The sequence below is a fragment of the Manacus candei genome, unplaced genomic scaffold, assembly GCF_025592945.1.
Source record: "Manacus candei isolate 608988 ecotype Guabito, Panama unplaced genomic scaffold, ASM2559294v1 h1tg000015l, whole genome shotgun sequence".
Lineage (NCBI taxonomy): Eukaryota > Metazoa > Chordata > Aves > Passeriformes > Pipridae > Manacus > Manacus candei.
Genome location: NW_026138063.1, coordinates 20,842,930 through 20,855,314, shown reverse-complemented (window position 1 = coordinate 20,855,314; position 12,385 = coordinate 20,842,930). Strand labels below are relative to the sequence as shown.

Here is a 12,385-nt window from a genome sequence, read left to right as displayed (position 1 = left end):
CTGTGGGTGCGGCACCAGAGCACTGCCATCGGCACTGCTGAAATCGCGCCAGCAAGGAGAAAAAAAGACCAAAATAAAACAAGTAAAACAAATAAAACAAAACTAAGCACACCCCACACACCCACCCACCCCCCAGGCCTGAAGGTGCATCAGCCTGGAGCTGAAGTGCACACAGAGAGCAGAAGTTACTCCGGGGAAAGCTCCGAAAACCCAGCTGCTCTTTGCCTCAAGACCAGAATCTGAGAGCGCTCAGGTGGTCTCTCCCCCAGGGTCAGCTCTGGGCAGCAGAAGAGATGAACTGCGTTCACCATGGGAACGAGGTTCTAGAAAATGCCCTGTCTGACAGAAGCAGTGTGTGGCATGCAGAAGGGAATTTGGGGGGGTTGCTTTTGTGCCACTGATTCTGGTCTTGTGCCACTGGATGCTGGCTGAGAAGCAGAACTGTGTCTGTGGACACAAAGGCTCTCTGAACAGCAGGAATCAAGGCTAAAGAATACACGTGGACAGTTTTGTTAAAGTAACAAAACGAAAAAAAAAAATTAACAAAACCCTCTCTATCAGCCACTGGTAGTAAGGAAAGTAGCAGGCTTATGAGTGGATAAACATAGCAATACCCTTACATTGATTTGGTCCCCTTAAACATAGTATTTATTTATAATAAAGTCGTTATGAGCATTTTCTTTTGATCCAGAAGGATTCATTATGTACTGAGTTTTAAACTTACCCATTGATAAATTAGTGCTAAATTTTATTTGCAAAAGGCATCTCTGGCAGGGATTCAATGTTGACTCACAACAACAATTGCTCATAGTGCTGACTTGCCACTGTTCAATATTTGGAGCCCTGTGGTCCTCCCAGCATCCCAACCTGTGGGTAAAAGTTACATTGGAATTGCAAGTTTTATCTCACACAGAGATAAAGGGCTGCATTTCCAAATGTCCAGAACAGGAGCAAAGGGGCAGAAATCCTTGTGCCCCAGTCCTCTTGAACCACCAGGTTATCCTGCTTTCTACCCTCTTGGGCACTCTCAGGCACAGACTGGGCCCTGCCCTTTTTAGGTGGTTTGGCTACAGCTCTTTGCACCAGAAACGCTGTGTTACCTCCTTTGTCTCCAGTCCAGTGGTCCACTGGGCAGCTCTCACCCCAGAGAGGAAATCTAAAGCCAGGATGCAGCTGGGGAAAAGTGATATGCAGTCTTTCAATACATCTGATAAACAGCAGAGAAGCCTGACACGAAAATCTTCAGTTGACAAGCAGAAGTTGTATAAAGTTGGGGTTTGCTCTTTCCATTTATGGTGAACATGCCTCCAAACCCCCACCCCCAATCAGTCTGTGGGATTGGTGGGACAATCCTGTAGTCAGGAGAGCAAAGAATCCTCTGCTAATATTTAGGTCATTTGTGACAGAGACTGAGAGAAATAAGCACAAACCTCCTGATAGAACTAGTCTATTGATTTTCTCAGAGGCAAATAGACTGAAAGGCAGCATCACACCATGCCAAGGCAGCAGCACAGCACCAGGCAGCAGTGACAGTGGCTCAGGTGCTGGCCTGTCAACTGCTGAATCAACATGGGTCTTCTCCAGAGCACAACTGTTCTAAGTGGAGAGCAGTATTGATCAAATATGCGAGACTGACATCAAAGGGTAGGTGTTGGGGGAGGCCCCTGTTCACAACTCAGGAGCAGCCTGTTCAGACCAGCCTGGCTATTCCCCATCAGGAAGCCTCACCTGACAGCCCACGGCCCTCCCTGGTTGCTGGTTCTGCAACTCGTGCCTGGGCACAGCTTAAACAACAGCATCCTGTAAAACGTGAACTGGGCCCCAAAAGCAGAGTAAAAACTGCTCCTCTTGAGGGCAGGAAACCTGCAGGATGCTGTTAATGCACTTCAAAAAAATGCTTTTCTAAAACTATTTTTTCTTTTATAAATGGTAGTATGCACAAGCGCCTCAAAACAATCTACCAGTTTGCAGTATTTGTGAATACAGCTGGAATACTGGAATATTACTTTTACTGTACCATGAAAAAAACCTGCAGGACTGACAAGGAAGGCAGGTTATTGTCAGTGTAACAATGAACCCAGAACAAGTACAGGAAAACATCCAAATAATTATAAAATGGGTCAACATTAAAGGTCTAAACTGTTAAGCGCCTTTACTTATTTTACATTTCAGGATTCAGTATCAGTCAGCCACATCATTCTGTGGCATCTCTGGATTTCAATTACAGAGCTGGATAAATGGCTTTGCAAGCATTAAGAAAAATCACCCTAGTCATCATAGGCCAAGTTTCAGACTAAACGAATTTTTCAATAAGAAATCTCCTCCAGCTACAGGCCCTTCAGTCTGAGGCTCAGAGGATAAACACTGACAATGAACTCAACATTTATCTCTAACACAGCTTAAAACTCTTACCCTGCAGTGAAGTGACACGCTGCTTATAGAACATCTTGATCAAATTTACTGTCTTTTCTATTTTTAAGCAAGCAGGTTTCAGTTTAAAACTGCCACCTTACTGACTTCCTTAAAGCCATCTGATATTTTATTAGTCCTTGACAACGAAGTTTCCATCTCTTGCATGTAATTAAGTTGAACCCCAGGAACAATTTACTTGACTGATCTTTCATTAAGTATAGCAGCACGATAGCACTTCTCAAATAATGGATCACTGGGACCTTTATAAAGCTTTATTAGACTGTCCTCTACCTTGCCACTTCTCACCTTGCAAAAAAGCACCTTATGGAAAAAACCCAAATATTAAAGACAGTACAGCCTTAATATATTCTGAGCCAACCAAAATGTGTTTGTCATTTATTGAGCTGCATCTATTTCAGAGGTCTGCCTGGTGTATTAATAGTCCCTCACTATATCAGAGTGGAAGAAAATGTGAATTTTAGGGTCCTTAAATCATTCTGCTTTTCTACTGCAGTTCCAGTAAGGGCTTGTATTAGACAGCCTGCTGTAAAAAAAGACCAGAACTCTGTAACATACTTTTATTTTCCCTTCTTATGCCTGATCAACTGAATAGAAAGCAAGTGACAGGTTGGGCTAAAAAAACCCAACACAACAATTAAAAAAAATCATAATCACTCTTAAAGGAACAGACCACAAACATGGAGAATGCCACTCATGGTTTCTGCTGTTCCTTCTATAATTTACTTCTAATTACCACACATAATTGCATGAAGTAAAGCAATTACCTGTAGCAAAAGATAGGAAATCAATCCAGTGGTTTCCATGGAAAGTTACAGCTTTCATCTACAGCTGAACTGAGCTGAATTTCTTGTCACTCCTGGATGTTCATGCTGCACCAGCTGGGGTAACCTGTCAATCCCTGCTACAGTTCCCATGGATTGGATCTTTTGTTGCCTCTTTTCTCTTCTTTGAAAAAAAACCTGATGGTTTGGCAGCAGCAGGAAGCCCTGAGCCACCTAGGACAGTAAATGGAAAACTATTACCATTATGTACTTCAAAAATAACAAGAAAGTAATTTTCTCCTAATAGTCGAAATTATCCTGGATTAATTTCCCTCCTGGAAACTCGCAAGCTCCAGGTATCCCAGTTACCTCTCTTTTATAACCTCAGTTATAAAAGGCCAGCACTTAGCACCGTTCAGTCAGTATTTAAAAAAAGTATTCACATTTCAAAAGGTAGGCACAAACCAGAAGCACAGTGGATTTGACCTGAACGTTTAGTTAACCACTGGTGGCAGGACTGCTGTAAGCCAGAACCAGGGGGCTTGTTAGCATTTGGTTGCCTGCTGTGGCACCAAAACCCTCTCACACGATGTGCCAAAAAGTGGGGAGGGACAGTGAGAAAGAGAAGAGAAAAGGTGGCTTGGAGACAGCATCCTAAATACCCAATCTGGATTTTTATGTCATAGGATAAGCAGGAAACATACTGGCATAACAAAATTACCAGAACTGTAGCAGTATCCACTGTTTACCTGGAAACATGTTAGGGGTTCCACAAATCAAAATACTTTGACTTTGTATGGCTTCTGGAAAGGTTGGGATCAGAAGGGAGGGCGTTCCAGTTGGTGGGAAAGCACTAGTGAAAAGAACAGGATACAAGCCTGTAAGCCAAGAAAGCCCAGGAGGTGGGAAGGGCCCTATTCCTTATCTTTACATATGAATACCAAGTGTTAAAAACACAGATTAGGCTCAAAAGCAGGAGAAAGGGAATGAAGGGGAGATGCTGGTTTAAAATAAAAGGCTGGGAGTAGATTTAAGCAGTTGCTGGAGAAAGTGGGTGTGAGGTCTCAGCCCCACAGAATTCAGCTGCATTCTTCCCCTGTTCCCCAAAAGCCCCAAAGAGGGAAAGAGCCCCAAGTACAAGAGAATTAATCTGAGCTCTTGCTGTCCCTTTCCTTTCTGTCACCTCATTTCTAGTTCTGTGTTCAGGAACTGGGATTTTTGCTGTACCTGCACCAACCTTGAAACAGTCAGCTTGTCTGACATCGAAATAGGCCAGCTGATGTGGAAAAGCCACAAACCAAAGCCCTCTCCTCCTTTCCAGAGGCCTGAAAACCAAGAGTGGGAAGGGATTTGGGGAGGCTGGCTGATATCCCTGTCACCATAAGGACTACTATATCAAAGTCAGTAGGCCTGGCAAAAACTATCTTTGGGCAGGGCCAGGCAAGAGTTTCCTCATAATGAGCTCTGCCAAAGCAGCGTTTGAACCAACAGGCTTATCACATGAGGTCACTTACTGCAGATACAACACAGTACCAGCCCCAGATGTGGGGAGTGAAGCACCACTGACTCCAGTTTCTCCGGTGTCAGGTGCCTGGCTCCAAGAAATTTGTGCTCAGAAACTGCAGTTACAGTTCCGAGCACAAATGCTTATTTTAGTCAGCTACAGCAGAGCTGGGGAGTTTCAGGAGGTGTGTATTAGCTCACACCAGCAGCCCCCAGTTTTCACCAGCTCATGCCCATCCATCATGCAAGGAACCTGCTGTGAGCAAAGGCCCCACATTTTTCTCATTTATCAGTATTCCTCTTCTTCAGGGTTTGTTGAGAGTGAATGACCTGACTCAGCCTGAATAAGATGCTCTCTGGCAAGAGCAGAACACACTGAAGGGCAAGGAACATGACACTGAATACCAGTACCAGTTCTCCAGCAGATTTTAGGCTGGGAAGGAGGAAAGAAAATGTCATCTCTTTCCAGCAGTTTAACTGTTGAAGAACTGCTTTTAAAGCTCAGAGATAATAGCTGTGGTGTTCCGTGACATCCACATCCTCCAAATGAGTCTGTTGTCTCTTTTAATTAGCAGATCTTAATGAACATCTCAGGATTTTATGTTGCACGCTTAGAAAACTGCCATTATCTTGAACCCAAGAGGAATCATAGGACACCACAGTAATACTAATAATCCTTACGAGATGGAGACTTCATGTTAACAGGGTGTAGGACAGAGCAAGAAAGAGCCTGAATCTCTTCTACCCCTTTCTCCCTTTCTATCTATTGAAACTTCTGTGTGATGCCCCATTGTTGCCCAAAATATCTGCCCAGCAGGCATCCTCCTCCTTGCCCTGGTTCCTTAGATTTGGTACTTCCCTTTGGTGCCTTGCCTTTGAATGCACTCCTGAAAATACATACCAAGATGATGAGAAAAAACAAGAACAACAAAACCATGGCCAGCACGTTAGACAGACATGCAGACACAAGTGTGCCACCGAGAACCCAAGCCAAACAACTGCTTGGAGACCCTCAGTTCTGCCTTCTTTTTGGGAGGATGATCAGCGAATAATCCTTTAGTTCAGTTATCTGGTTTGTTGTACCCAAATCTACTGCAAATCAGGTCACATGGAAAGAACCTGCCAACCCTCCAAGCAACACATGACATCTTGTATGTACCTGTAACTCAGTTAATACCTAACAAATCTCAGTATTGTATGGCTGACAAAGAACTTTCAGCGAGAGACAGAACCTCTCTTATTTACAGCATCAACACATGTTCAAGCAAGCTCAGAGTCAGCAATTGGCAGAAATTCATCCCCCCTTGCCATGTAAGTACCCTCTGCTTTGCAGCCCAAATGAAATAAAAGCCAAAGCAAGCAAATTAAACCACATGTAGTAATTGCCCTGCTCCTGTTCAGAAGGTGCCAGGTACAGAGGAAGCAAAGATGACACCTACAATGATGTTCAACGGTGGCGTTTCTCTGAAAACAGGCCTAATCTCACATGACATGGAGGGCAGCTGTTCATTGATTAGAAGAGGCTCATGGGGTCAACTGGACTCCAACAAATTTGGAAGCCAATAGTGTCAATGGAGAAGCAATGAAAAATATACTTAGATTAGCTCTAATCCAGCTAATTACATGGGCCAAATAATCATGCAACTAAAGCAAGCTCCCTACACTCCATTCTTGTCCCCTACACTGCTTGACACCTTTCTGTCCAGGAATAAGGGCAACACAACTTAGAAGCAGATGCCCCAGTTCACCAGAAAATGCCCAAACTACACTGCAATCTTTCTCTAGGCACTCTGTCTGTAGTGGTGCATGGCAAATCCAGATGACTTTATGCACAGAGCGTCCTTCAATGGCAGCCTCCATTCCTGTGTTTCTGGCTTCAAGGCCTATCAAATTGTATCCCCACCCACCAACTACCACTGCTCCTAAGAATGTGTATTCTACTTTAATCCCACATATGAGAAACCATCAGCTAGCAGACATGTGGACACAGCTAGTCCTGTTCTGCCAGTGAAGATGCTGGCCTGTAGAGCATTTAAAGTCTTGTTAATGCCCAGAGGCAATATTTTCATGTTATATTACAGCTGGAGTGCCATGAAGATATATTCTTCTCAGGCTTTTTCAAACCATCTAACACAGCTGCATCAACAGCTGTTCAGTTGGCTGTGCCAGGAGCAGGCAAAGCTTCAGTACTGTAGGGTGGGACATCAGAACACTTTCCTGGACATTTCAAGTATAACTGGAGTTACCCTTTGGGGTATTTCCACAGGTTTGTCTCTGATGAATGGGCTGCTGTATTCTGTGGCTCCCCATTTACATTGAGATTTGTCTTGGTGGTGCACGGGGGTCTGGGGTGCACAGGCTGGCCCTGCTCTGTCTTCATGGTAAGCCTAGAGTGCCCTGCATAGGTGAGACAGAAAGCTAGCAGTCTCATTTTTAATCACTTGTGGGCTTAATTTCATTCCTGTTTTTCCAGATTTTTATTCCTCCTGGGTAAAGACTTCCAAAAAGCAGAAGGTCTATTCAGTCAGGTCAGACTGTGAAGGATATACATTTTGTCCCTCCACAAGTCATCAGGACCTATTCCCTCTGTCCCAACCTGCTCTGCCACAAGGAACTTAAAAATCTCTTGTATTAAGTACCACCATGTAGAATAAAAAACCTCCTATCATCTACATTGTCCAAGTGGAAAAGATAACACAATGTGGGTAACGGATGGCACATAAATGTGGGGCTCCTGAAAACACATGGACAACTTTTATATCGTCAGCAAAAAGAAAAACCCGTAGTCTCATGAGCTGATCTCCCACTCGGTGTCCTCCTGACTTCTGAGTCATCTTCTACAGATCTCAGTAAGACACACCACCACATGCTGCTTTATGAACCCATGACAATCTCTCACCCAGCAGCATATAAGGTTGTATCCCTGGATGAACATACGACAGTCTGTTTTTAGAGAGAGAGGGAGAGAGAGAGAGTTGGTTCACACTCCTCTGGATACACATCAAAATATCATCTTCCATAGTGAGGGATGGTCCTAAGAGGCAAGAGTTCAGAAGATGATAAGCAATAGCATTACTTTTCTTCAAAAGTCTCTATCTTCAGCTCAATAATTGGGCATAAACATCGTGTCTTTTCCAGGATGCAATTCCAAGAAAAAAATGGGGAATAAAACCTGTAGTCCAAAGTCTCATTTTACAACATCTGTAAAAATTTTAAAAGAGCTACAGACAGGGCACCAACACCTTAAAACAATCCTGTTTGTTAAAATTCATCTTTGATGAGCAACGTAGCCTGCAGGTTACTATAGCAGCAGGATCCATCACCTAGGTAACCAAGAGCTAATGATGTCAACATTAACCTATCCCTACACACACCTCACACTGTGCACATCATCAGACCTCCACTTCTTGCAAGATGATTGTCTTCCTACCAACAGAAGGCCAGTAACAGACCATGTGGACAGTTTCCACGAGGAGGGAGCTCTCCTCACAGCACCAGCCTGCCCTGTTAAGAACGATTATTTCAGAGAGCATCCCCCATGTAAGAGCTGGGCACCTGAGGTATCCACTGTGCACAGTTTGGTTCACTACCAGAGTAGTAAGTAGCAAAAGAGCTTGCCTAAAGGCTCTTTGGAAAAGAGGTCAAAAAGGTCAAAAGGTCACTTAACATATCAGAGGGTCTGAAGCATAAATCCACACAGAACAAGTGTCTTGGAAAGTGCATTGGTATGGTCTTCCCCCAGAGAAGCGTTCCTTTTGGGAAGTCAAACTTCCAATATGGAACACCAAATCCAGTAAATTCCCCTATCCATACATTACCTATTAAAGGGAGATGACCTATCCCAAATAAACCTGTGCCTGCTCTCTGTCCAAGGCCTTGCAAGCAGTTCTTCACAGTGGGGCACAGCAGAGCAGCCCCTGAGCCTGCCCTGCCCCACGAGCTGTGCAGACCAGGAGAGCAGCACGAGGCCACTGTGCTGGTGACATAACTCCCAGAGTCCAGGTGTCCTCACACAGCACTGCACAGAGCTGAGGACGTGCCCTCAGCTGTGGGGTTTCACTAATGCTGTTTAACTCTGCTATCTGAGAAACACTCCTGAGTACAGATGTGTTTGTTTACAACCAAGCAACATATTGCTTTGATTACAGAGGCAGATTAAACCTCAGACTTCTGGAAAATACTGATTTTTTGGTAACAGTGTTACATAACTGGTTACTTCCATAGCCTAAAAGGATTTTGGTTGCTTGGGCTAAAGGAAATGAAATGGAATTTGGTTTTTTACCTCCCCTTTGTTAAAGGCTGCCTTTATATGCCACAGAGAAATTAACTGAGACAGAAATCTCTTTCCCTCCACTTTGATAAATAGGGATGACTCATTATTTCCCCATTTCGCTTTAAATACCCTGTCATCCTTGTGGTTTGCTTTGTTCAGCTATTCCCTCAACTTCATACAGCACCTGCTGTAATGACACAGGAAGTCCTCTGTGGTTTTTGCCCTTTCAGTGCATCTCTTATCCACAGAGTGCTCTGACCTTTAAATATCACTTCCTTTACTTACCAGCAGACACTTACAACCCCCAAAGACAGCCTTTTGTCGATCACCATTTCCTAGATAGTAGATTACATTATCTTGATGAAACCAGAAAACCTTTTCAAGCCTTTACCCTCATTGAAGCACACCCAGATTTTGGGCTGCAGTTTAACCTTTCAAAGTGGTGTGAGCTGTTATAGTTTCATAGACATTTTCAGTAGGTGGGGAAACCCCTTGAATCAAATTTATTTGTTAGAAACCTAAGTGTTTGCTTTCTTACCTTCTTTCACTGCCTGTTGCCCCATGTTCCTCATGCTGAGTAAAGACCATGGTGTCTTTTACCTGCTTATCCACACACAGCTTCAGCAAAGAACATTAGAAGCCAAGCTCTTTGTCATTCTGGAGAACAAAAGAATAACTGTCTTCCTGATAAAGCCAGTTTTCTTGTCTGTCTCTCATTGGCTGACAATGGGATAATACCAGCAAAAGAAAACAAGATCAAACTAGTAATGCTGGATCTGAGAAGATAAAAGAAGAAACAAATTTCAGAGAGAAAGGAACGTTGGGCAGATGAGAGAAATAAGAAACACATTTCTACAGCAAAGGATATTTTACACTGAGGCTAGACAAGGGCAAAAGATCCTAGGAGAAAACAGGGCCTCTCTGTTCCAGGGAAGAAGACATCTGCTGTCAGAGGGCTACTGGGCCCTGAAAGATTCAGCCTCAACACAGAGAACACTTGAGCCCTGAAAAAAACAAAAAATAAGAACACGGAAATGAATAAATGTTTTATTGTTAACTGAGAACTGAACGTTCTTTGTTGTGGACAAATGCAGCTTGAATTTTGCAAAGCTTTTGTATCTGCTTGCTCCCACCATGAAAACACCCTTCAGAGGTGAGGCACTAACCAGGAGCACCCAAGGGTTCTCACCCTGACCAAAGGAGAGGATGGAGTTGCCTGGGGTCTGAGGCTCAGCCTCAGCTGCAAGAGCCAGAGTCCAGATTCTGTTAGAGAGAAACCAAAGGACATTCATGTCTTGATTTGCTGATATGACACAGTGAAGTGTCACTCTGAAACTGTCAGAAGAACTACCTGAGGTGAACAGTATACATGGATACAGTCAACTGCTCGAATGGTTTGTCTGTGAATTACATGAAATTATGTTTTTCTAGTTCATATCCCCAATAGTCCTCTTCAGAGGATTGTGTATCCAAGGTCAGCATGCCTTTCAGGACAACTGGGTACCTTTAATGAATAACTGCACTTTAAGCAGTGAATTTAATTAAAACGCATCACTGTGCTAGAGAAAATATTCTGCACTTGTGACATTATGCAATACTGCACTCAGTGTAAAGATACAACATAAACAAGGAACACTTGGAGCTTGCATATCACCCTGCATGACTTAACAACTTCCTATTACTTTCTACCTTTTTTCTTTTTAAATTCCTATCTATATTTATACATTGAGAGAAGATAACAGGCTAACTGAGCATTGCAGAACTGCCAACAGCAGCTCAGGTGGAAATCTTGCCATTATGAGGTTGCAACTGTGCTCAACTGTGCAGAAACAGAACTTCCTTCCTGAAGCATCTGGTTGGTTGTTCTTGCAGGAGCAGTGAAATGCTGAGTGTTTCTAACTTTGTACCTCTGAGAAACAAAATGGGTCCTAAATGCTGTCATCCCACTTTGACTTTCATTTTTGTCACTCTCAAAATGAAGACTGCAAAACCAAGTCTGCAACAACAGGAAAAGCAAGTAGGATTTTGTGTGTTGTTTCAAAGTGCAAAGAGCAGCTCGAGATGGCACCTGAAAGGCAGTAATGTGAAGCCTCATATTTTATGTCATGACAAACAAGAGAAATGTTATTGATCTGTTTCTTTGTGGGGAAGGCTCACACAACAGAAAACCCAAAAAACTAGGATAGAATTGCTTGAACAAATCATGAAAGGAGACCTTCAAAGAAAGGGGGCAAAGAACCTTTGGACTACTTTTTTTCTCCCCTTTTTATAATGCATAGAAGACATGAAAGAGGTTTTTCAGTAGTTCTTTCTTATTCCAAAAGGATTTTTTTTGTTCCTGCTTCTCTTTTACATTAAAAATTCAAGTCTTGCCTTGAATAGAAGGCTCTGAGGCAAACAGCATCAAAGACATGCACAAGTCAGGATCAAGTACATTGGTAAGGACATCTGGTTAATGCCCATCTTGCACTGAATTCTTAAGGTTGCAGATGAAAGTCAAAGAATTTGAAGATTCAAAAACCAAACCCAAACAAATTTAGTTCAGCTGCAACAAATATTTTTATAGGTATAAAAAAATTAATCTCTTTAAATAGCTAATGGTTCAGCTTTAAAAAAAATTAAGCCCTCCAAAAATTTACAGCTCTCTCTGAGCAGAGGAAACCTGACCTTCCTACTTGAAGTGGAATTAATGATAAATAAAATGCCTTTTCATTGCCTTTGACAGCAATTTATGCTGATGGGTCTGTGGCTGGATATTTATTCCAATTTTGCCTGTCTCTCCAGGTGTGTCTGGAAGAAGTTCCTCTTAAAGAAGAGCAGTAATCCATTTGTTCACCCCTTACCATCCGGAGATGGTAAGGGGTGAACTTTCAATGAGCAGCGGTGGGACAGTGACTGTGTAATGAACAGTGACTGTTCTCAGGCTCCAAGCAATGACTTGAGCAAACCTGCATCCACATAGGTTTCAACCCAAAAGTTCTGCCCCTAAGCTGTGCAGAGGGGGCACTGCTGGGCTGCTGCTACTGAGCAAGTGCTGCCCCTTGACTCCATGTACCCAGACCTGAACCAGAGTTGCTCCTTTTGCTCAGATCTTACCAAAGGTGGGCAGGCAAGCCAGCAGTTCACACTGAAGATAGAGAGGGAAAAGTACTCCAGTGTCTGGGAAGGCTTAACATACACTAAGTCAATGTTTAGGACACAAAGTCTGAGATACCTGATCACAGCCTGTGACCCCAGTCCTTAAAGATGAGCCTGTACAGTCCATATGAAAACAAGGAGAGACCCATCAACACATTGTAGAAGAACACTTAAGTACTGGCACATCTTGAAGCACTTCACCTGCCTTTCTCCATCTTTTTCCCTTGCTAACATGACATTGTCTTGCACTGCAAAGCCACGTTTCCTGTCCAGAAGC

The 12,385-nt window shown here is 43.2% G+C and overlaps 1 protein-coding gene and 1 long non-coding RNA gene across 2 annotated transcripts in view; one reads left to right on the top strand and one right to left on the bottom strand.

The window, feature by feature from the left end:
* Positions 1 to 12,385, top strand: part of LOC127468692 (transcription cofactor HES-6-like) — a 182,725-nt gene that overhangs the window by 106,636 nt on the left and 63,704 nt on the right. The gene's annotated exons all lie outside the window — the stretch shown is intronic.
* On the bottom strand, positions 96 to 7,715 carry LOC127468699 (uncharacterized). The gene is made up of 3 exons (XR_007903658.1): positions 3,944 to 7,715; positions 3,198 to 3,428; positions 96 to 867 (listed from the first exon to the last, which is right to left on the bottom strand). It is a non-coding gene; the product is annotated as an uncharacterized LOC127468699 (long non-coding RNA).